This window comes from Oryctolagus cuniculus, chromosome 11, assembly GCF_051225735.1.
Source record: "Oryctolagus cuniculus isolate XC-2025 breed Fujian yellow rabbit chromosome 11, ASM5122573v1, whole genome shotgun sequence".
Lineage (NCBI taxonomy): Eukaryota > Metazoa > Chordata > Mammalia > Lagomorpha > Leporidae > Oryctolagus > Oryctolagus cuniculus.
The window spans coordinates 36975988-37000588 of NC_142877.1; the positions used below are offsets into that span (position 1 = coordinate 36975988).

The 24601-nt window shown below is 42.2% G+C and overlaps 1 long non-coding RNA gene across 3 annotated transcripts in view; it reads left to right on the forward strand.

The window, feature by feature from the left end:
• Positions 1–24601, forward strand: part of LOC149123416 (uncharacterized) — a 129101-nt gene that overhangs the window by 38797 nt on the left and 65703 nt on the right. For 2 of the 3 annotated variants that reach the window (XR_016215941.1, XR_016215942.1), the window contains exons 3-4: positions 12040–12196; positions 18542–18637. This is a non-coding gene — a long non-coding RNA (uncharacterized LOC149123416). The remainder of the gene's footprint in view (positions 1–12039; positions 12197–18541; positions 18638–24601) is intronic. The other variant, XR_016215940.1, reaches the window with a different exon arrangement.

The following is a 24601-nucleotide window of genomic DNA, read 5'->3' on the forward strand; positions in this document are numbered from 1 at the left end:
GCACCTGGAGATATGGGAGAATAGGGACCAAATTTGAACTTGCATGCTAACAAAAGTCTGAATAGGCTCTCTGTTAAAACCTTATAGATAGGGGCCAGCACCATAGGGCACTAGGTTAATTCTCCACCTGTAGCGCCCGTATCCCATATGGGCACTGGGTTCTAGTCCTGGTTGCTCCTCTTCCAGTCTAGCTCTCTACTGTGGCCCGGGAGAGCAGTGGAGGATGGCTCAAGTGCTTGGGCCCTGCACCCACATGGGAGACCAGGAAGAAGCACCTAGCTCCTGGCTTCGGATCGGCATAGCTCCGGCCGTAGCGGCCATTTGGGGAGTGAACCAACGGAGGGAAGACCTCTCTCTCTGTCTCTCTTTCACTGTCTGTAACTCTACCTGTCAAATAAACACATAAAATCTTTTTTTAAAAAAAACTTACAGATAGGACAGCTGGGGAATAGGAACAGGGTCAAGTCGTGGGTCTGGGCTGAGTGGACTCTCCTTGTACTGCTGGATTCTACTATAGAGCAACAAAAGAAGGTCAAGCGTTTAGAATTTCAGTTTAGTTTGTGAGATCATTCTGATGGGACTGTTTTCCAAGGCATTAGGACAGAGCAAATTTTGTTTAGCAGTTTGTAGCTTAACTCACAACTTTTCAGTACTTGGGATATGGTGTTTCGGTCACCATTTCCTGGAACCCCTGAATCACACAAATGTTAGGAGTGCTCCTACTCCCCCTTTCTCTTTTTCATTTTGCTAAGCCAAATTCATCCACCCAAATATCAAATTGATGATAAAAATTTAAAAAACAACACAGACTAGAGCCACAAAGAGGGTTTCCACAATCAGAATCCTGTTTTCAGGTGGTCTCAGAGATAGTTGGGCAATTCTAGGCAGCATCAAAAGCTCAGCACTCTCCTGCCTTCTCCTTTGTCATCATCAGAATGAGAACTGTTTGTCCTCATGTGCCCACGATGGCTGTCTAGCTCCAAGCAGCATTTTGTCCTATGACAGTTGCCTGTAGTAAGAGGCAAGGAGGCATGAAGAAGGCTTTCTTCATCTAGTATCTACTCTTCAAGGTAGAAACCTTACCCAAATGCCCCAGAAGAATTCTCCCATTTTACTGGCCAGAATCGGTTACATTATTTACTCCTAGACAAAGCACAGACATAACCGAGGCTTTGACCAGCTAGGATGTGCTCTTTGGAGGTTGCACACATTGCTGCTTAGGAGAAAGACTACTGGGTTACTCTCAGCACCAAGGGGGCAGAGCTTCCTTTAGGCTGGGAAGCCATAGCAACAGACAGAGAGCAGTTGCTTTCCTGAGAATTGTAAGGGAGGATTAGTAATTAGGAAGTGAAGAAGGAAAGGGGATTTGTCACAGGGTGGAAGAGGCAGCCGCAGCGAGGCTGGTAAGGAGCAGATTGTGAGAAGGAAATGTCCAAGTGGAGTTTCCTGGGCCTTCTTAATAAATGGCAAATGATTAATGACACTGCATTTCATTAAATTTGTGAGTTGTATTTGTTATACAACACATCACTAATAAATAACCGTTGATGGATTAATATTGCTGTTCTCCATCAATATTTTCATGATGTCTTTTCACCAGAATTAACTGTTGCCAGGAGAAAATTCAAGCCTAATCCCTTCATTGCTCATGAAGCAAGATGATTTAATCAGCTCCTTCTAGAAATGAAAAGGAATCTAAAGTCACCATTTAAAACCCTGACAAAGCATTCACCTTCTGACACTCCGAGAAGGAGAGGCAACTGAGCTTGACTTCTCTTTGTCTTACGCCACAGACGAGCAGAGATAGATTGTAGGAAGAGAGTCCCAGTGTCAACAAGGTGCCATAGATCTGAGAGCTGCTCAAGTGCTTGCCTGACCCCAAGGTATTTCTTATGCTGCACTATCACTTGCCTGCAACTCAAGTTTACATCCCACTAGTAGAAGGCTTTCAGTGCCCTTTTTCTAAGTAAAGAATAATGCGTTTCTGCGGACCATCAATAAGAGAGTACTTCAAAAGGTTTATGTAAAATAGAATGAAAATAGGCTTTAGTGCAAAAAATGTTTGAAATCTGTGAATAGTGTTTTCCAAATACACATTTCCAAGAGGTTCGTGAAGACCATTTATTTGTATGCATGGCTTTCAAAAAATTTTTGAAGTCAAATAAGCTTATCTTTTAGTTCACAGTCCAGGAAAATGGTAGGGTACACTCATATTGTGACCTATAGATACCCCATATACAACTAAAGGCCTGGAGGTCATGAGTAAGTCGTGGCAGCTACATTTCTACACATTCTTGATAATGAACATTTCTGGGTGGGTAGCACTACAAACGAATGATGCACAATCGCCACTTTTGGAAATGACATGTGGCAGGATACCACACCCACAGGATACCACCACCACTGTGTGCTACCAGGGCCCTACGGCCTGCATCTTTCCAGAGGCGGGAGTAGAAGCTGCCAGTTTCTTAAGGACTGAGTCAGGAATTGGCATAGCACCAAGTCTAGTTAGTTGTCAAGTGTTGTAGAAACTGAATTCAAGGTATAGGACACAGACTAACTTGATAGTAGGAGTTTCAAAGAATTTGGGTGCCTTGTTTTAAAACCACCTACCAGGGGCAAGTGTTTGGCGCAGCAGTTAAATCATAAGCCCCTGCTTGACCAACTTGCATTCACTGCTTCACTCTTCATTCCAGCTTCCTACTAATGCACACTCTAGGAGGCAGCAGGTGATCCGCTCAAGCACTTCGGTCCCTGCCATCCACATGAGAGACCCAGATTTAGTTTCTGGCCTCTGACTTCAGTTGGCTCAGCTTTGGTTATTGTGGGCATTTGGGGAATGAACCAGCAATAGGGATATTTCTCTCTTCCCCCTCTCTCTATCCATTTAAAATAAAATTAAACAAATATATTAAAACAATTTTGAAACCACCACATTAACTTGAATGGCATCTCCTCAGAGAGGCCTTTCCCTGCCACCTGCCAGGATTACTGTGTTCCAATATCCACCTGGACTGACTTTGGAAATGCATCTATTTAAGTGCCTAGTTTTAATCTTCCTGTGCAATATGTCATTTTCACAAGAGCAGGAACATTAGGGAATCTTTTTCACAGCTATATACCCACATAGTAGGTGCTCAATAAAGACAAAGTTCATGCACAGCAAGTATTTGTTGAGTGCATGAGTGGCTGATGTTTTTGTCATGTAATTCTTCTAGCAGTTCAAATAGAATATATAAAATACTCACCATTAATACCTATTCCCTCTGGCTTCTTTTATAATCTGAAGCTCTCATTAATGCCACTATTCCAAGACCTGAGAATGCAGCTAATTATCACAGCCTTAACCTGTGAAGCTATAGCTCAAAGCTTCCTGGAATCAACACAATTGTGGCTGAGACTTGCCTTATGGAAATGCACCAAATACCCTGTCACACAGATTCCCAGCTCTGAAGTGAAAAAATTGGATTAGGCAATAGCGAAGGAAGAGACGTTCATGGAGGCGCAGCTTTGTGAGCGCAGAGAAGAAAATGTCTGTTACCGTCCATTGTTAGAGTCATTGGGAAGCAAACACTGACAGTGCAGTGGCAATTCTGAGAAAATGGGCTGAGTGACTTACTGCCTGTTGGTTCAGAGCCTGCAAATCGGTTTTCCAAAGTGCAGCCGGGATAAAGCTGTGGAATAACGTGCTGCTTTTTTTTTTTTTTTTTTAACCTACTCCCAAGTCCTTTCTTGGGTCCCAGTAGGGGAAGCTGAGCAAGAGGAGGAATAAGAGAAACTCCTGTGGCAGATTTGGAATTTGTTGCAGGCTGGGTAGCTGCAGGATGGCAGACCCTTGCTAGACTCTAATGTTCACATTAAATCAGTGACACATCTCCATTACTGAGGGCAGACCTCACTGTGGTGGTGAGTTTCTATTTTTTTTTTTTTTTGGAAGAAAATAAGATCAGTGGAAATGATTGCATGTTGGAAGAGAAGCTATGCACATAGTCTTTTATGTGTAGCACAATGGTGTTGTTTTCCTTTGTTACCAAGATAGTAATTAGCATGCTTCTAATGGCACAAAGGTGGCTGACACCAAAACAGACTATTAGGAAGGTGCCTGTCTTTGGAGCTCTAAACAGAGACAGGGGCTTCCAGGCTTTCAAAAGAAAATAGCGTCTTCTCTGTGCTTTTGGTCTCTTTATGTGAGATTCCAGGCCTGCTTTCACTCACCACTGGCGTTATGCTGTCTGGTTGAAATGTTTAAAGGACAGTGTTTTTCCTGGTACGTCTCAAGGATTATGACAAAGCAAACATTTGCATCATTGCTGGAGAGTGCAGCGTGATTTTGAAAGATTTGGTTGCTGGAAGGCTGCAGTTGCAACTTTCAGTGATTATTTTTATACGTTATATATTTTACCACTCACTAGCTTTATTTCAGATTCTATTTTATCTATTATTATACTTTTTTTCTGTTTTAGTTACAAGAGTAGCCTGTTTGGTTTCAGGAGACAAAAGAAATGCTTTGTTGGAAGTTGTGACATTTTTCAGGAAGAAGTCACAGTGAGACTAAAGAAGCAGGAATCAAAGAGGTCGTGTGTGACCAAGATCAATGAGGAAAATCGGGGAGGACCCCAGGTCTTCTGATCCAGGGAAACTGGCCAGAGAAAATCCTCAGCACAGGAAACCTGATATGATCAAGAGCAGGATTCTTCATCTTTCAGCCCCAAATTGTTTTTCTGTCAACTGCCCCTCAGCCCCCCATCAAAATGTTACTGTTCTTCTGGTTTATCGGATATTCTATCTCCATGTCTTTTGTCTTGTCTTTTTCTAAGATTAGATCTTTAGATGTGCCATTTGTTTGTGTCTGCACGCCCCGCCCCCCAGCTCTCCTCTGTCCATTTTTTATTCTTTTTCATTTTCAGTTTGAAGTGAATTTTTGCCTTAGTTCTGAACATACTGGACTTGTATAAGGCACTGTGGATGAACTTTTCACCAAATGTGGGATTAGAATTCAGGAGCAACCTTGGGGTCTCAGGGAAAAACAGATTTGAAAGTGATTCAAAAAGAGAATGATGGATTTTGTGATGATGAACCAGATAGAGATAGGTGAGGTTAGTTCAAGAGTATGTTCTTAAAGAGTACAGGAAGTGGAGGGGGCGATGAGGGAAGCTTGGTAAACCCAGTCCACTGCAAAGCCGAGAAGATGGACACCTCAAGAAGGACCTGTTATCACTGTCAAATATTGTGAAGTGGCTCAACCAGGATGGAAAATGAGAGCTGCCAGTAGAGTTGGAATTCCAGAAAGGGGCCTTCCAGATTTTGTAGAATTTTGGGAAACTCATTGGAGTGCTAGCTAGGACTCACTTTTGGTGCCCATATTTAAATGGGAGTAAGAATTTTCCAAATGGTTCTGAAAGCTCCTTAGGTCACCATCACCTGTATTCTCTGCCTAGACTGGATCTCCCTCCTGTCCCAAAACAGAGCCAGAGGAAAGGGCCTGCATGAAGGTAGTTTATTGAGGAAAGCCTTCCCAAGAATGAGAGTAAGATCTGGGGAAGAATGAAACAGGGAAGACAGGAAACTCATACTGGGATATATTTGTATGTCAATGAAGCTGAAGCCTTTTCTGTCTTAGGACTAGATGAGTGAATGCTAGCTTGGTTCCTTATTCTTCTTCCCTGTTCCTTCCCAAACCTGTTGTTTTTAAAAGGTCTTGCCTCATTGTTGGAGAAAATATGGTTAGAATATTCTATTCATTCAGATAAGTTTAGGTACCCTCACACATCTCAACTATGAAGGTTTTAGCTTCCAGATGTTTTTACATCTACACTCATTTACCTCTCTCAGTCCCCATCCAAAGCTTAGGTAGTGTTGTTGTTTTTAAATATTTATCTTTGTTTCTATTTGTTTGAAAGGCAAAGTGGCAGAAAGAAGAGACAGAGAAGAAAGAGAGATCTCTGATCTGTTGGTTTACTTTCCAAATGCCTGCCACGGCAGAAGTTGGGCCAGGCCAAAGCCTAGAGCCAGGAACTCCATCCTAGTCTCCCACATGGGTGGCAGGGGCCCAAGTACTTGAGTCATCTGCTACTTTCACAGGTGTATTAACAGGGAGCTGTGTCAGAAGTAGAGCAGCCAGGACATACTAGCACTCCACTATGGGATGCTGGTGCCCCAAGCAGTGGTTTAACCTGCTATGCTGTAACACCAGCCCCGTGGGAGTATCTTTTACTTTATCTAGAGAGGGAGCTTTCCTGCTTTTCAGATTGTTCTGTGTGGTTCTTCTAACCCCCACCATGGGTCCAGATCTTTCAAGATAAAAGCTGCATCTGTTTATTTCTCATGTAAGATAGTCCCCAGCACCAATACACATATGCAGTCAAAGAAGCATGCACACACACTCCTCCTGTCCCCAACCCCAATGGAATCAGCCTGAAAACATGTCCCGGGACTGGCATGCCTTTTCATCCTGGGAATACTTAAGGGGAGGAAGAAACTCAAGAGGAGAAAATCATAAATGGAATATATCCAAATATATCCAATCACTCATATCTTCAGTTGAGTACTTGAATGGAAAAAGAGAAGAAATAAAGGGAGAGAAACAATGTAAGTTAATATGTCCGAATATCATCCAATCAAAATTTTTTTCTCACTAGCTTGGCTATAAATTTGTGGCTATTAAGTACTATACATTATTATATGTGTGTGTGTGTGTGTGTATAAATGTGTGTTTGTGTGTGTATAGCTTCAGATTGCCTAATACCACAATGGATATATATTCACTATTGCAATATTTATATATTGGTTATAGCATTGGCTCTTTGAAACATTGTGAAAATGGAGGGATGTAGAAGTCTTTTCCTCTTTAGTAGATATTTATTCTGGTTGGAGAGATGCTGTGGATGTAAAGGTTAATTAGGTCACTGCCAGTCAGAGGAACAGAAAGAAGTAACAAACCACCTGTGTGGGGAAAACGGCCTGACCTGCCACTGGGCTTAGATGCTGTTCTCTTTAGAACCTCAGAAGTGGGGCCGCTGCTGTGGTGTAGCAGGTAAAGCCACTGCCTGCAGTGCTGGCAACACTGGTTCAAGTCCTGGCTGCTCTACTTCTGATCTAGCTCTCTGCTATGGCCTGGGAAAGCAGTGGAAGATTGCAAAAGTCCTTAGACCCCTGCACCCACATGGGAAGACCCGGAGAAAGCTCCTGTCTTCAGACTGGCACAGCTCTGGCCTTTGCAGCCAATTGGAGACTGATCCAGTGGGTGGAAGACCTCTCTCTCATTCTGCCTCTACTCTCTCTGTGTAACTCTGAGTTTCAAATAAATAAATAAATCTTTATAAAAAAAGAACCTCAGAAGGGAAGTAAATGTCACATGCATGTCACATACAGTGTTCCATCTGCCAGCTTCGATGACCCCAGGCTCTTCTCCCAACTACTCCTTAACCTTGGTCTTCTCCAATTTCTTTGGTAGGTACTCCTCATCTGAGTAGTTGTAGCTACTGATGCTGTTTAAATTCCTTTACTGTCTGCAACAGAAAACTCCTGGGTGATGTAGTGGTTAAAAAAACCTCAGGGGCCTATTTTCATATGCAAGGATCTTCAAAAAGTTCACAGAAAATTCATAGTAAGAAGATTTTTGCCATCAAAATAAAATTGTCTTTTAATTCCATTACCCTACAAGCTTTTTTTTTTGAAATACTCTCATATATATATGTACACATACCTGTATTTCTTTGTTCCTTTTAAAAAAAATTCCCCTAAAATGAACATTTGTTAATCATCTCAGAAAACATGTCTGATTTAGACTGTTATTCACCGTTTCGTAGGCTTATGTGTAGTGGACCATTTTGTACTGCATTATAACTGGATCAGATTGGACATCCTTGGTCATTTTCAATTTCTCTTTATTTCCAGACATTAGTGTCACTGGAATGGGCATTGAGCAATGACCCAGCCCAACACTTGGTTTTCCTTTGGAATAAGAAGTAAAGCACCCACACAAAACAGTATTCATTTTTAGTTGGGAGGAAATCATTCAATGATTTTTTTTTTTTAATTATGTAATGGTTTAAAAAAATCCCAACTACCTAAAATGCAGGCATGCATTAAATTATGAGTCGATGTGGAGGCAATCTTTCATATCACATTTTCAGGGCTGTCCTGGGGAACAGGATTAGAAAGAATACGGTGTGGTCTCTTTTCTTCTGTGTTCGCTAAAGGTACAGGGGAGACTGATAAGCACCAGGTATTTGACCTGCTAACAGAGGACATTGGGAGTGTTTAGTTGTGAGACCAATGAGAAGTTATTATAATGATGTTCTCCTAGTTTTAATACTAACACATTCCCTGTTTCCATATATCACAGAGGCCTATTTTTTTTTGACTAGTTTTGTCCATTGTTAATGGGGCGTGTGTATGGGTATCTTGCCAGAAACTGGTTTTAGGAAGATGATGTTCAGAGTTGTTAGGAAAGGAACCCGCTATAAAAGAGTCTGCTTAGCAGCAAATTGTGATTCATTTCGTTCATGTATTTGGGATAATGTGGGCATAAGTATCTTTCTGCTGTAAAATCTCTTAATGTTTCCAAAGATTTTCACATAAGATAAGACATACCAGGTTCAAATATTACCAGGGAAATGATCCCCATCACCAGTGTACATTAATTAATGCATCCTTGGAGAATGGTTATTCATTTCCTTCTCAGCGTCTTGAAAGTAGGCTAGATGTTATTGCAAAAGTTAAAGGGAGACATGAGAAATCTCGGGATACTCCACCTCAACCACTAAGAGATACCTTGGCTAATGATATCAACAAATTCATGACTCCTTTGAGAAAGAAAATGTAAATTTTGAAAGAATGAATTCTATTACGGATTTTATAATGATATCTTCCACATAGATGCCTAATAAGTGTCCCTGAGGATAACAGAATGGATTCAGAGAAAAAGTAGATTATACAGGGGATATGGAATATATTAATTACAAGCTTCTTATTGGTCAAGATTTTGGGGGGGGGCTGGAAGTAATAGAAATTGGAGTTACAGGGATTTATTAACTCAACTAGGAAATCAGGAGATTGGGATGGCCTTAAAAACTTCTGGGTGGGGGCCAGTGTTGCGCACAGCAGGTTAAGCTGCTGCTTGCAATGCCAGCATCCCTAATCCCTAATGGGGGCCAGTTCAAGTCACAGCTGCTGCACTTCCTGTCCTGCTCCCTGCCAAGGTACCTGGGAAAGCAGAAGATGACCTGAGTGCATGGGCCCCTCTACCCATGTGGCAGACTGGAAAATTGTATTTTCCAGGCTCCTGGCTTCAGCCTGGCCCAGCCCTGGCTGCTGCGGCCATGTGGGGAATGCACCAGTGGATGGAAAATCTCTCCCTCTCTATAACTTTGCCTTTCAAATAAAATAGAATAAATCATAATAATGGCAACAATAACTTCTGCGTGGATGCATAGGAACTCTCATCGTGAGAAGGAACACAGAATGGCAGAGACAGTTTGAAAAATAGTTTGGCAGTTTCTTATAAACATTTTCACTGAATGATCAAGAAACACCACTCCTAGGCATTTACATAAATGAAATTAAAAGCTATGAATACACATGTTTATTGTAGTTTTATTCATAATTGTCATAAACTAGACACAGCTCAACCCCCTGCATTAGGAAATCAGACATAGAAATGTGTAGACAATGCAACTGTACTCACCAATAGCAAGGAATAAACTACTGATACACAATAACATGGAAGAATCTTACATACATTATACAAAGTGAAAAAATGAGACTCAAAAGGTTGTGTAGCATCACACTGGGATTCTATTTATGTGAAACTTTTTTGCAAAAGGCAAACCATAGAGGCAGCAAACAAATCAGTGACTGCCGGGGCTAGGAAGAGGATGACTAAAATGGACATGCTGGAATTATTTAGGATGATGGAGATATTTTGTATCCTCATAGAGGTGGTAAACACACAGCCACATATACTTGCCAATTGACAGATACACTCCCTTTTTTTTTTTTTTTTTTTTTTGACAGGCAGAGTGGACAGTGAGAGAGAGAGAAAGGTCTTCCTTTTTGCCGTTGGTTCACCCTCCAATGGCCACCACGGCTGATGCGCTGTGGCCGGCGCACCACACTGATCCGAAGGCAGGAGCCAGGTGCTTCTCCTGGTCTCCCATGGGGTGCAGGGCCCAAGGACTTGGGCCATCATCCACTGTACTCCCTGGCCACAGCAGAGAGCTGACCTGGAAGAGGGGCAACCGGGACAGACTCCGGCGCCCCAACCGGGACTAGAACCTGGTGTGCCGGTGCCGCAAGGCGGAGGATTAGCCTATTGAGCCGCGGCGCCAGCCCACTCCCTTTTCTGTGATTTTCAGTGGCCACATTCTCTTCTAACACTTGTGAGGGTGTTTCAAAATGTTTGTGGATAATGGAATGAAAATAAGTTTGCTTTGGTGCAAAAGTTTTTGAAACTTGTGCACAGATTTTGATTTTGGTAGTGTGAGTATTTTAGTGATATTAATACTTCCAACACATAATATTATATAATTATTTGTGTCTTCAATTAATTTTATAAGTACTTTATCATTTTCAACACAAATGTGTTTTACCTTACTAATGAAACTTATTGTCTACTATCTCTTATAAATTTGTTATTAATATATAGAGAACTCATTTCTTGTATTTCACATATATGTGAAATACTTTCCTCCCTCCCTTTTTCCTCTTTCCTTCCTTTTTTCTTTTGTGTGTTTTTTTTTGCAATAACATACTTTAAGTTTATAATTACAGGATCACAGGCTTAATGCTCTTCTAAATAAAGAATTCCACAATTTTTTCATAATATGTATTTTCCTTGAAATTTTGAAGATCTCTTATATGCATAGGTTCACATCAACTTAGCTTAGTAACTTCAGAAAAAAGGATGAAAGTGCTTGTTTCCAGATTCATGCATATTAAATCTCAGGACAGGACTCCTTTGGCCCAGTTTGGGTCAAATAAAATCCCTTGGCAATCATTTGACCAAATGATGGAGTTCTGTTTTTGGATGTCTTATGTGAAGGGCAGGGCCTGTTTCAAACCTGGGAACTGGTACTACTACATCATCCACTTATAGGATATGGGGGGCAGGTGGGGACAGGGACCAGCATTAACTAGAAAGTTTAATGCAATGAATTGCCATCAATGGTTCTCTTTAGTTATCTAAGTCTGTCCTTCTAAACCACATCAGAATCACTGGAAGCTTGCAAAAAAGATGTTTCTGATTGGTTATGTCCTGGTCCTTGTTGTTATTGTTCCTATTGCTCGTTTTGATTTTCTTTTCTTTTTCTGGATCACAAACTCCATTGAGAAGCTAATGAGAGCTGTAGACCAGATCCATTGAAAATGCAGTAGGCTTGACGTCACAACAAGCAGTTCCTCACACCCTTACTCCTTTTGCACTCTTCCACCTCAGCCAGTTCATAAATCTCAGAGTATGGTTTATCGAGACCAGTGTTGCTGAAACATTAGTCCACATCATGATCCCCTAGAGAGCTTGTTAAGCACACATTGCTGTGTCCTGTCCCAGAGTTTCTGACTTAGTAGGGTTGGATGGGACCTGAAATTCTGCATATCTAATGTAGTGGCAAGTTTCCAGGTGATTTGATGTTGGTCTGTGGGGCAGAGTTCAAATCCCCAGCTATAGACTTAGACTAACGATTTCATTACTAGCTGTCCTATATCATGCTTCTCCAATATTCCAGTTTTTATTTCCTAGAGAATGACTTAGCTATGAAAGTCTAAATTTGAGTTTATTATGAATTCTGCATCCTTCATGCCTCCTTTAGGAGCACTGTTGATGCTATAATTTGGATATTAGATTTGTCATCCTTGAATGGTTTGATCCTAGGTTGGTGCTATTGGGAGAGAGTGGAGACGTGATCCAATTCTAGTGTTTAGGAGGTAGGCTCGGGGGAGAGCCCTAGGTCACTGGGGGCATGTCCTCAGAAGGCAGCTCTTGTGAGAGGGTTGGTTAGATAAGCCTGAGTCAAGCCCGGTTGTTTTCTCTGCTTCCAGACCCATCATGTGATCCTTCCTCTGCACTGATTCTGCTATCCACCAACTCCATCAGATGCCAGACCAATGTAGCAGCACAATCTTGGACTGCGACCCTCAAACTCTGAGCTGAAACAAGCCTCCTTCATTCATATGAATGAATGATAGCTTCTCTCAGGTATTTAGTTATCTTAACTAATACAATTGATGATAAAAATAACAGTCATTCACATATTGATTAGTACCTTAAAATATGGATACTGTTCTTCCATAGTTTGAAGGATACAAGAAATTAACCCTTAAAATTATGCTTAAAAATCTTTCTCCATTAAAAAGCTAGCAGTGCATATTCATATTTTTTTATAAAGTTAAGGTCAGACTGTATAGCAATTTTGTTCTTGCTTTTGTGTTGTGTCCTATATATTTCCTCATACCATTCTGTGCCCTTTAAAAACAGGATCCTTTAAAAACCAGAAATGCAAGACTCTATCAAATAGATATATCAGAATTTACAGAATCTTTTTACATTTTGTTTTGATCATTGAAGTGTCTGATTTTCGAAGTTGCAGCAGTATAGATGATGGTTTGATCATATCCTCAAAAATAAGCTGTTTATTTTCCTGAAAGTTGTTCCTGATAAAACAACAGCTAGATCAAGGGGTACGGACCTAGTTATCTTTGGATCTTTTTGGATTAAGTGAATAATTTATTCATGCAAGTCAAACTCCTCCATTGTGATCAATCCTTCGGGGTCAAGTTTTATTTTTTCAGTGGTTTTACTATTGAGAAAATTTTCATTTCACCTCTCCCAGTGAACAGAAATACACCTCAGCCTATTATTGTCAGGAGTTTAAACCTACTAGACATTGAATTTTTTTTTTCAAATTTACTTATTTATTCAAAAAAAGAGAAACAGACATCTTCCATCTGTTAGTTCACTCTACAGATTGCTGCAACAGCCGGGGCTGCACCAGGCAGGCTGAAGGGAGGAGACATGAGCTTCTTCCGGGTCTCACACAAGGGTGGCAGGGGCCCAAGCACTTGGGCCATGTTTTGGTGCTTTTCTCAGGCCATTAGCGGGGAGCTGGGTCGGAAGTGGAATAGCTGGGACTCAAACTGGTACTCATATGGGAAACCGGTGTCTCAGGCAGTGCTTTAACCTGCTACGCCAAAAATCCAGCCTTGTGCATTGAGTTCTTGAAGCAGGATAAGTTGTTATCCAGGGATCTCATGCTTCAGAGAGGGAAATGTGAGTGTTTTCTGTCATAGATATGACTCATCAGTCTGCTGTTGGTCATTTGGAAATTGTTGGTGACTGTACTGCCCAAATCCTGCCACCTATTTTACAACAAATAGTTCAACCTGGTTCTACCATTCACTCTGATCCATGGGCTATGTATAACAACATCCAGCCTCTCCCTGGTCTCCAACATGCTCAGATTAACCACAACAATTCCAGTTTCCATTCTGTGTCACCTTGTAATGTGCACATCTAAAACACCAAGTCCTATTGGAATAAACATAAAGCAAATTGCAAGACCAGGAGAGGAGACTGTTACGATATACTGGACTCATACTTGGCTGAATTTATGTGGTACAATCTAGTTGAAAATGGTGATTCCAATTCCCTTTGATTACTTATATCAGAACAATTTCCTGCTAATTAATAGGATGTTTTGGCTTTTGGTTTTAGTATATTTTAATCCAAGAGTCTAGGGACAAATTCTTTAACTGATACATTTGACAGATCATTGTTCAACTGATCCAGCTTCACTTCTTTACATATTCTGTATACTTGGATTACCTGAGTAGCCAGACTGGTTTTCTTTTTTAAATATTTATTTTATTTCTTGAAAGGCAGTTACAGAGAGGGAGGGAGGGAGGGAGAGAGAGAAAGAGAGAGAGAGAGAGAGGAAGAGAAAGAAAGAGAGAGAGAAAGGGTCTTCCATCTGCTGGTTTACTCCTGAAGCCAGGAGCCAGGAGCTTCTTCCAGGTCTCCCACATGGGTGCAGGGGCCCAAGACCTGGGCCATCTTCTACTGCTTTCCCAGGCCATAGCAGAGAGCTGGATTGGAAGTGGAGCAGCCGGGACTTGAACCAGAGACCATATGGGATGCTGGCACTGCAGGCAGCAGATTTATCCACTATGCCACAGTGTGCCTGGCTAGTTTTGAGGACATTTGTATAGTGTTTTAAGTTCCTGAAAGAAGGGAGACGTTAGAGGAAGTGCCAATATATTATCACTCCCCAGCCTCTTTAAGGGTATCTGGCTATGCTTTCTAGTTTCTAGCCACATTGCTTTTTAATTGAAACCTAAAAGGCAGCTTATTAGGCAAGTGCAAAAAATTATAGAGGTCATGGAAATGATTATGTGGCTCAAAGATGAAGGCTGATTGTTTCCTTTATGCCCCTTCTTCTGCAGTCTGCGTGGGCCCTGGGTAGTTCCAGATCTCAAGCATCTGTGTCACCTGCTGATAAATATGATGATATTCTGAACTGTTAGTACACAAGTCACTCCATGTTGAAGTCCAAACCTCCCTCCCCCGCCCTTTTACAAGATGAAAATAGAAGATGCACTTTATTTCTCAGCATCAGCTCCATTAAGTTCAAGACATTTTTGTAAGCAATGGTGCCAGCCAATGAGTCCATCCTTAAAGAACTGAGGGTCCTGGGAATTTAACCATATCAATGTAGCTTTTTTTTTTGAAACATTAATAAATACAAGAAAATGCATACCCTTTAATGGTTGTTTTTTGAAAGTCAGAAAAAGCAGAATAAGGACTGTGTAGATGCCTAACAACTTCCCATTCAAATTCTCACAGAGTTGACCTTGTTTGATGGCAGAAATAAGCAGGCACAGTGTCATGGTGGTGAAAGACTGTTCAAGGTTTTCCAAGCATCATTCTGCTAAAGTTTTGGCTAACATCCTCAAAACACTCATTATAAGCAGATGCCATCATTCTTTGGTCCTACAGAAAGTTAACAGGCAAAATTTCTTCAGCATCCCCCCTAGACTGTTGCCATGACCTTGTTTTTGATGAACATTCTCCCCACTTTCTTCATGGTCTTTGAGGTCTTTTGGCTGTCTCTCTTTTCACTTCTGTTATATAGATCAGTTTCTATAGGAAGCCACCTGGAGGTTCCCATATAGGCATTCGCATATTATGGAATTCTCTATGAACTGCCTGGGGGACAGGGAAAGGGAAATGGTGGGGCAGAGGGAGAACTGGGGCTGCAATGTGGTATCCACAGAAGCCTCAAGTGATCCTAAGGGTGCTCTGGACCTGGAGTAGCCCTGCAGAGCTGTCTCAAACTGGAGTCTTTTTTTTTTTTTTTTTTTGACAGGCAGAGTAGACAGTGAGAGAGACAGACAGAGAGAAAGGTCTTCCTTTTTGCCGTTGGTTCACCCTCCAATGGCCGCCGCGGCCGGTGCACTGCGGCCGGCGCACCGCGCTGATCCGATGGCAGGAGCCAGGTACCTATCCTGGTCTCCCATGGGGTGCAGGGCCCAAGGACTTGGGCCATCCTCCACTGCACTCCCTGGCCACAGCAGAGAACTGGCCTGGAAGAGGGGCAACCGGTACAGAATCCGGCGCCCCAACCGGGACTAGAACCCGGTGTGCCGGCGCCGCAAGGTGGAGGATTAGCCTAGTGAGCCACGGCGCTGGCTCAAACTGAAGTCTTTGTACCAACCTGTCATATTCATTGGTTCTAAGCAGTCTCCTAGATAGAACAAGACCTTCGTAAATTCCAGGGAGAGACATCTGCACCATCTGCAGCTGTTGGTCCTGAGACCTAGGAGAATGACAGCTTTGCTCCTGGTTGTGTTCCAGCATCCACTGGAACCTGTGTCCCTGCAGGCACAGAGCTCTTTTCTTGGCTGGTTTTATATGAAATCTATCCAGGCAGAGTATTTAGAGAGATGAATTTAGCTAGGTTAGGGGATGATAGGGAATGGTTTTTTGGTTGTTTCCTTGGCTCAATCACTTCTTTCCTTTCCCCAAATCCATTGTCATCTTTCCTTCTTAGAATCCCAATCTCTGTGCTTGTTCCAGTATGTGAAACAGAATAAGGGATTTTTTAATCCAAAATCCTGAAAAGCAGAAAGACATAGGGGCTTGTACCCTGGTAAACTGGCCCACCTAATTCTTGCAGCTTGCTAAGCTGAACTGGGCCTTCCCACTGTTTCCTTGAAGAATTTTTCTGTCACAGGCAACAGTTCATGCTGCCTCTAGACTCAGGCATGTAGGCTCTTTATCTCTTGGGGGAACCCTTCCTACTCTCCCAGGACAATGAGTATGCATGACAAAGGACTGTGCCCTCACAGGGGCCCTCACTTTTTTTTGAGACCAAGCAGCAGGCATTCAGGTGTGTGTTTCCTGTTGCTGCTATAACAAGTTATCTTGTGCTTTGGGGTTTAAAGCAGCACAAATACATCATCTGACAGTTCTGGGGGTCCCAAGTCTAAACTGGATCTCTCTGGGTTAAAACCAGTGTGTCCCATGGCTGGGATCCTTTCTGGAGACTCCAGGGGAGAAACCGTTTCCCTGCTTTCTCATCTTCTGGATGAGTTGCTACCTTCCACATGACCCCTTCTGCCTGCAAAGCCAACAACAGCCAGCGGAGGCTTTCGCTTGTCGCAACACTGTCACTCTTGCTCTTTAGTCTCCCTCTTCCACAACAAAGATCCTTGAGATTATTATATTGGTCCTTCCAGCTAATCCAAGAGACTTTCTTTATTTTAAGATCAATTGATTAGCATTTTACTTCCATCTGCAATTCTTTTTTTTTTTTTTTTTTTTTTTTTTTTTTGACAGGCAGAGTTAGAGAGAGATGAGAGAGACAGAGAGAAAGGTCTTCCTTCTGCTGGTTCACCCCCCCCAAAAAATGGCCGCTATGGCTGGTGCTGTGCCGACCCAAAGCCAGGAGCCAGGTGCTTCCTCCTGCTCTCCCATGAGGGTGCAGGGGCCCAAGCACCTGGGCCATCCTCCACTGCCTTCCTGGACCACAGCAGAGAGCTGGACTGGAAGAGGAGCAACCAGGACTAGAACCCGGCGCCCATATGGGATGCTGGTGCCGCAGGCAGTGGATTAACCAAGTGAGCCATTGTGCCGGCCCCCCATCTGCAATCTTAATTTCCCCTTGCTCTGTGTAGGGACAAAGAGAAAGCTTTGCCTCTATCTTCTGTAGGTTTCATTGAAATCAACTGGTAACAGGTTAATGGGAGGAAAAAAGGCATGCAAATTTATTAATGTGCACACAAAATATGCGATTGGGTCAGATGGTTGAAGCTTGAATAATCTCTTCCTAGCAGAGAAGGAGATGGGGGAGGTAAGCTATTTTGGAGGACGTGAGCCCAAAGAGCAGACAATGGTCAGGCAGAAAGCTCCTGTCAGCTCTGGGGGACGAAGTGACAAGGGAAGACAGAGAGCATAACTTTACTGCAAACGAAGGGCTTCTTAATACACAGATAGAGTCCCCTGTCATCTCTCAGAGCTGTCTAGAACAGGTGAAAAGTCCGTGTTAGTCTCTCTTCTTTGATGGCTGATCTTCCTGGTTATGTGATGAGATTCCTTGGGAGGGAGTTAAGGCAATTGCATTTCTTCTGGAAGAAGTTTCCTTTGTCAGATGAGGGAACATCAGAGAGAGTCCTTCCTGTGATCTGCAGAGAGGGAGGCAATGGAAAGTTAGAGAGACCTTGATTCAAAAGCAAATTGTTGGTCTTCAATTTCCTCTCATTGAAAGTACTTCATCATTTCAGTGTTGTACTTTAGAGTATCATTTTCTGACTCCCAACACCTGTAATATAACAAACAGGTTCTAATGGTTAGTGCATGGCCATCTTTGGGAATCCATCTTTCCACCATACCAGGGCAGCAGGATCCTCAGTCTAAGCTAACCCCAGCCTCTTGACCCATCCTCTGATCCTTGGAATGCAATTCCCTGTAAGCACGAGCTCCCTAAGACCAGGGTGCAGCTGCTGGGGGCTGCTGAGGAAAGCAGTTTGGACCTGCAAGCTGGGTGCCTACACAAGTACACATAAGACCTTGTACAGTGTGGGACAACGTCTGGGAGTGATGAAGGCAGAGAGCCACCCACTGAACCAGCCTCTGTTTGCACTTTTGCCCTGGGCCTCACAGCTTTAGGGCCATGTATATACCACTAAAAATTGTATTTCAATTTTCAAATCCTATAAGTTTTTGATCCTTTTGATAATTAAATGACAGATGTTTCTGTTATATTGCAGCATTTTATGTTGTTTTATAGGTTGGCTTTAATTATTTCTGGAACAAAATGGGGAATAAATAAACTTTTCAACATTACTTGAAATGTTTTTCTTTATGCATACAAGCTCAGAAATATAATGTCGTGTTAACTTTATAGTTTCATTTAATTACATAATGGATGGCTTATGTCCTGGGGCAAAGAGACTCATAATGTGGTTACCTTGTTGTCTTGAAAGTTTGAATCATTAAGAAAAACAAAATCTTTAGGCTTACTTTGATGTTCTATAATGTTTCCAGGGCAATAAGAGCATAACCACAGTAAAGCGTATTTGATCTTCTGAGCCACGAAGTCTGGCATCCAACTTCAGGGATTCTGAATCTTGCCAACTTGAGGTACATAATGAATCTCTCTAAAGTGACAAGTGACCAAGTAGCCAAAGCATTAAAAACAAAAACAAACAAACAAAAATCTCCCAAGCCCTGATTTTAGTGTTAAAGGATAACAAGTAGACCAGAATTTAGACACCTGCATTTTTATGTCTCTAAGAACTTAATACTTTCTTATTTTGAAAATTAGTGCAAAGTTTGTTTGTCAGGTCTTTGCTTTTTTTTTATACTGGAAGTTGCATTTCTGTTCCCTGTGATGGTACAGGGCTTGACTGGGGTGCAGCAGCTAAGCTTGAATAACCTTTCAAACTCTTTGTTTAATTTTGTTAGCTTTTCTCTCCTATTGTTCTTTGTGATATAGATAAACACTTCATTGAATGATAATTTAACCATTTTTTACCCTTAATCCCAATTTCCAAGCTGTCAAGAAAGCTGCTTGTTCCTTGTTTTAAATTTTCCTGGGGAGTTTAAAATAACACTCCCAGGAGCTGATTCTGTGGGAAGGATTGTTCTAGGATTGCTCTATGGTCCCAGAATATTTTCCTGGGGATGGTCTGAAGTGCACGTATCTCCAGGAGCACATGCAAGGTTAGTAAGTGGTTGATTAATTGTAAAAAAAAAAAAATCACTTAAAGCAGGGGCTCATAAAAATGATTCATACATGCTTGAAATTTTTATTTTAACTTAAAACATATAAATTGGCATTCATTTGCCTATCTTTGATGTAAAGCTAAGGACTTTTCTTTGACTCTGCATTCCCTAATTGGTGTTATGTGTTATCTCTCTTAATAAATCACACCCTTAATGCATCCCCTAAGATTTCTAACTTCAGTTTCTTTACACTGGAGCAAGAATTAAAGTGACTTGCAAAAACAATCTGATTGAATACTCTCTAGATTGTTACAATTTCTCTCCAATACCTTAACAATTTTCTCAGCCACACCTAACCCAACAAACCATTTTTATTGGCTTATTTTCAACAATCCATTCTAAAGCAGTCAATTTACATTTCCTTCAAGCATCTTTCTTCATGCACTCATATTTCACTGAATTTGCATAAATAGAATCTGCATAACATTAATTTCCATGCATAATTTTAATAACAATTATAATCTGATACGTTTGGCAATAAACCCCATTGACTCTTGGTAAACATACATATTATCAATGTAGAATAGAAGTGTGTGGGCTTACAAGAAGGAACCCTTTGAGTGCAGGGTGGTGATGTCTGGGGCACTGCAACACATGCTGGCCATGCCCTGTATTGAGACCTTGTCCCACTTTAGATGTCACCTACAATTTCTTACCTTCCTCTCTCACGCAACCATGCCTGCTACCTGGAGGAAGTCTCCAAGTGCTGGGGAGCTAGCACTCCAGGAGCAACCCCTCCCCGAATGAGATTCATGAGGGCCTGGTGTTTATGCATAAATACTGCAGCTTTTTGTGTTTCAGATGTTCTGAAGCAGACAATTCAATGTGACTTTCAGCTGCCCACAGTGGTCACCTGCTCACAATCCCCCCCTTTCCTTCTGGTCTCCTTTTCCCATTCTCTCATGGGTCTTCCTGGCATCACCTCCTAAACAGACAATTTGCATCTGAATCCTTTATTTCTGTCTTTTGAGGGAACCTGAAGTTAGGACAAGAATACGTGAATGTGCTGTATAGCGAGCACTGAGGGAATGGATCTGGGGAGCAGATTCAGTGGAAGCCATCCCAAGCTTCTGACAAGGCTTTGGCTGGTATATCATCATCTTCAGCCTCCTGCCCTAGTTCATTTCTCTAGTTCCATATACCTTGAATCTTACCAACTGGTTATCCTGGGTCTTCGCCACATTCTGTGGCCCAATTTCTGTTTCCTGTCCTGATTCCTAGCTCTGTTTCAGCCTTCAGTTGGTTTTCGGTTCTGGCCCCTACTATGTAAATCCACCACTTACCTGAGACTCCCATGTGAGATGCCCTAAAACCTCCAGCCCCCTTTCTACTCTCTCTCTTTCCCTCCCCACCCTTGCTTCTGTGGTCATGACCCCAGACCTATCTTTCATGTGAGGAATTCAGGTGATATTTCTAATGCATGACCTTATGAATATTTTCCTGTAAAATCTACCTTCCTATCACTTAGAGCCATCTAAATGTTTTTCTGCAAAGATACACAATATTGAATTAATGCTTTTTTAGAAACAGAACAAAACTATTGTACTCTGTCTCCCCCATTTCTTAAGAACAAGTGTTTGGATTGTAAAGTAATTGAAACACACTCCATTCTCTCTTATTAATGGAAAATTGGCCATAAATTGCCGAGGCGTGACTAGCTCATTTCCCAACACAGCTGCAAATGCTTTATGCCAGGATCACTTTTGATTTCTCAGAATGAAAGGAGAGCACTCGGCAGAACTGACACCTCTCTAAACAGTACCTCATGTCACTCCTTACAGAGAACAACAGTTCTGAAGGGACAACAGATTGGAGGTAGTGCCACTGTCAGCCAAGGCTCTTTCCTTGAAGTTCACGTCTTTATTTTCTTATGGTGCAGTGGATTTAATTGCAAACTTTGCGAAGGCAGTTATTAAATATTTCCCTTCTTTGTCCATTTTGAAAAAACTGATCTAAAATGCATGTAGTCCTGGGAAGTGCTCTGCATTTAGTGTGCAATAATTCATAATATTCTCACTTTAAAAGCACATTACTCCTTAGAAAACATCTTTACCCATTAATTATTTATTTTAATCACCAAACATCCTGGTGAAATATTAGCATGAGTATTAGCATTCCCATTTTATTGATGAAATGGTTCAGATAGCTTTTTTTTGATGTGCTCAAGGGCACAATCCATAAACAACACTGGAGATTATGTCTTCTGGCATCATGTCCATTATCCAAGTAGATATTCATCTTTTGTCTCCACTCCCCCCCCATAACTTCTTTTCTCCTGGGAACCACTGTCCCTTGGGGACACCATTTCTTCCTGACTCCAGAAGTAAGCTGAAGCACGGGTACTAACCACTGTGCCCTGCTAATATCTCCTTCTCAGGGTTTACAATGTGTAGAATAAAAACAGATTCCCAGTAAGAAATTTTTCAAAATAGACTTATTTATTTGAGAGGGAGGGAGAGAGGGAGAGAGGGAGATAGATATCTCACTTGTCCTGGTCCACTCCCCAAATGCCCACAAAGCTATGAGGAAGGGACTCAATTCCAGTCTCCCATGTGGGTGGCAGGAATGAAATTGCTTGAGCAACCTGTTCTGCTTCTGGTGGTCTGTACTGTCAGAAAGCTACAGTCAGGACCCAGAGGTAGGTATCAAACCTAAGCACTTCCAACATGGGACATGAGCATCTAACCAGCATCATAACCACTACGCCAAACACACTCATTAGCACTTTTTTTTCTAGTAAGAACCAAGGGAAGGAGGTTCTTTCTTCTCTGGTGATAAATTTCAAAGTTCTTCTCTGTTATGTTTCAGTCTCATGAGAAAGACAGTTCTGCTCTTGAGAATGAAGCTGACATTGGAATAGGAAGGGAGATAAAAGGTAGCGAAAGGGAGTCTTTATGATTTGCAAAGTGTCGGATACCAGCCCATGAGGTCAGCTGATTCCATGCCCTATATAGCTTTCTTAAAAAGCATCAGTATCCTCACTTTTTCCACTAAGCTTTTATGATGTTTATTGAACTTTTAAAGTTTATGAAAGAGTTAAACTGAGAACAAGCAAAAAGAAACTCAACTCTAAAATATGCAGAGAAAATAACTCATATCACAGATGTTCAAAACTTATTATTTAACATTACCTTAACAACCATTACAGTTAGAAAAAATAGATTTAAAATTAGCTGTATGATATCAATAACATATTGAGTATCAGATTTCCAATTCTGTACTGTGGGAAAATACCTTAATTTCAAAGAGATATGTGAGGTTATAGAGCAGACAGAGTTTGCTTGTGATGGTTTAGAACTGAATGGCTGAGTTTGAGCCTCAGCTCCTACACCTTGCTAGCAGTGTGACTTCAGATCAGTCAGCTAATTTTGATTCTGGCTTCCTGAAATGTAAGATACGAGAGAATAATTGTATATACCTCATGGAATTGTTAGAAGTTAGACACTTTTGCTTACTTTGTAATAGAATGTGTGCTCCATAAACATCAGATATCTTTGGCCACAACTTCCAACCAATCTTTTTCTGGAATACATAAAAGATCTCAACAAGCAACCCAACTGGCACTCACGGTTTTCTTCTCCTTATTCTGACTTCTCACTTCCTATCCTGTGGGTAGCTCTTTCTTTACTATTCATCTGGTGACCTCCTGCATCCTTAATAAGCTACCAATTTTGACGTTATTTTTTTTTAAAGATTTATTTATTTATTTGAAAGTCAGAGTTACACACAGAAAGAAGGAGAGGCAGAGAGAGTCATCTTCCATCCACTGGTTCACTCCCCAGTTGGCCACAACAACCGGAGCTGTGCCAATCCGAAGCCAGAAGCCAGGAGTGTCTTCGAGGCCTCCCACATGGGTGCAAGGGCCCAAGGACTTGGGCCATCTTCAGCTGCTTTCCCAGGCCACAGCAGAGAGCTGGATCGGAAGTGGAGTGGTTGGGACTCGAACTGGTCCCCATATGGGATGCCGGCACTGCAGATGACGGCTTTACCCACTATGCCACAGCACCAGCCCCAATTTTGACATTCTTAAGAGATTTATTTATTTGGGAGGTTGACAGTAGGAAGATGGTGCTCTGAAGAGAGAGAGGGAGAGAGACCATGTATCCAACCATTGATTCACTCCCCAGTGTTCACAACAGCCAGGGCTGGGCCAGGTTGATGTCAGAAGTTAGGAAATCTATCCAGTTTTCCCATGTAGGTAGCAGGAACTCAAATATTTGAGCCATTGTCCATTGCTTCCTAGATATTTTAGCAGGGAACTGGATCAAAGGTGGAGTAACCTTTGATCTTGAACCAGCTCTCCAATATGGGATGTGGATGTCCCAAGTGGCAGCCTAACCGGCTGTACCACAGTGTCTGCACCAATTTTGACAGTTCTTTTTCCAATCTATTCTTTGTAGTTTTATTTAGAGCATATGCTGGGGTTCATTCATAACATGTAAGGGTGAAGGCAATGAGCTACCCCACACACTGCCATTCTGTGGACTCAGAGTCTCATTTTGCCAGGCATACCAAGCTGGGAGAGGTTGTAAAGGAAAAAAACCACACATCCACATATATTCATACATCCTCAGGCACTTTGTGTCCTTATATAAAATTAGTGCAGTTGCTACTGTGCTTTTTTTTTTTTTTTTTTTTTTTTTTGCAGGCAAAGTGGACAGTGAGAGATAGAGAGACAGAGAGAAAGGTCTTCCTTTACCATTGGTTCACCCTCCAATGCCTGCTGCGGCTGATGCGCTTTGGCCGGCGCACCGCGCTGATCCGATGGCAGGAGCCAGGTGCTTCTCCTGGTCTCCCATGGGGTGCAGGGCCCAAGCACTTGGGCCATCCTCCACTGCACTCCCGGGTCACAGCAGAGAGCTGGACTGAAAGAGGGGCAACCGGGACAGAATCCGGCGCCCCGACCGGGACTAGAACCCAGTGTGGAGGATTAGCCTATTGAGCCACGGTGCCAGCCTGCTGCTATGCTATTTTAAGACATGCAGGATTGGGGCCAACGGTGTGGCATAGTGGGTAAAGCCAGCTCCTGCAGTGCCAGCATCCCCTATGGGTGCTGGTTCAAGACTCAGCTGCTCCACTTCTAGTCCAGCTCTCTGCTATGGCCTGGGAAAGCAGAAGAAGATGGCCCAAGTGTTAGGGCACCTGCACCTGTGTGGGTGACCTGGAAGAAGCTCTGTCTCCTGGCTTCGGGTCGGCCATTGTGGACATTTGAGGAGTAAAAGCAGCAGATGTTAGTCTCTCTCTCCTTCCCTGCCTCTGCCTCATTGTAATGCTGCCTTTCAAATAAATAAATAAATCTTTAAAAAAACAACCATGCAG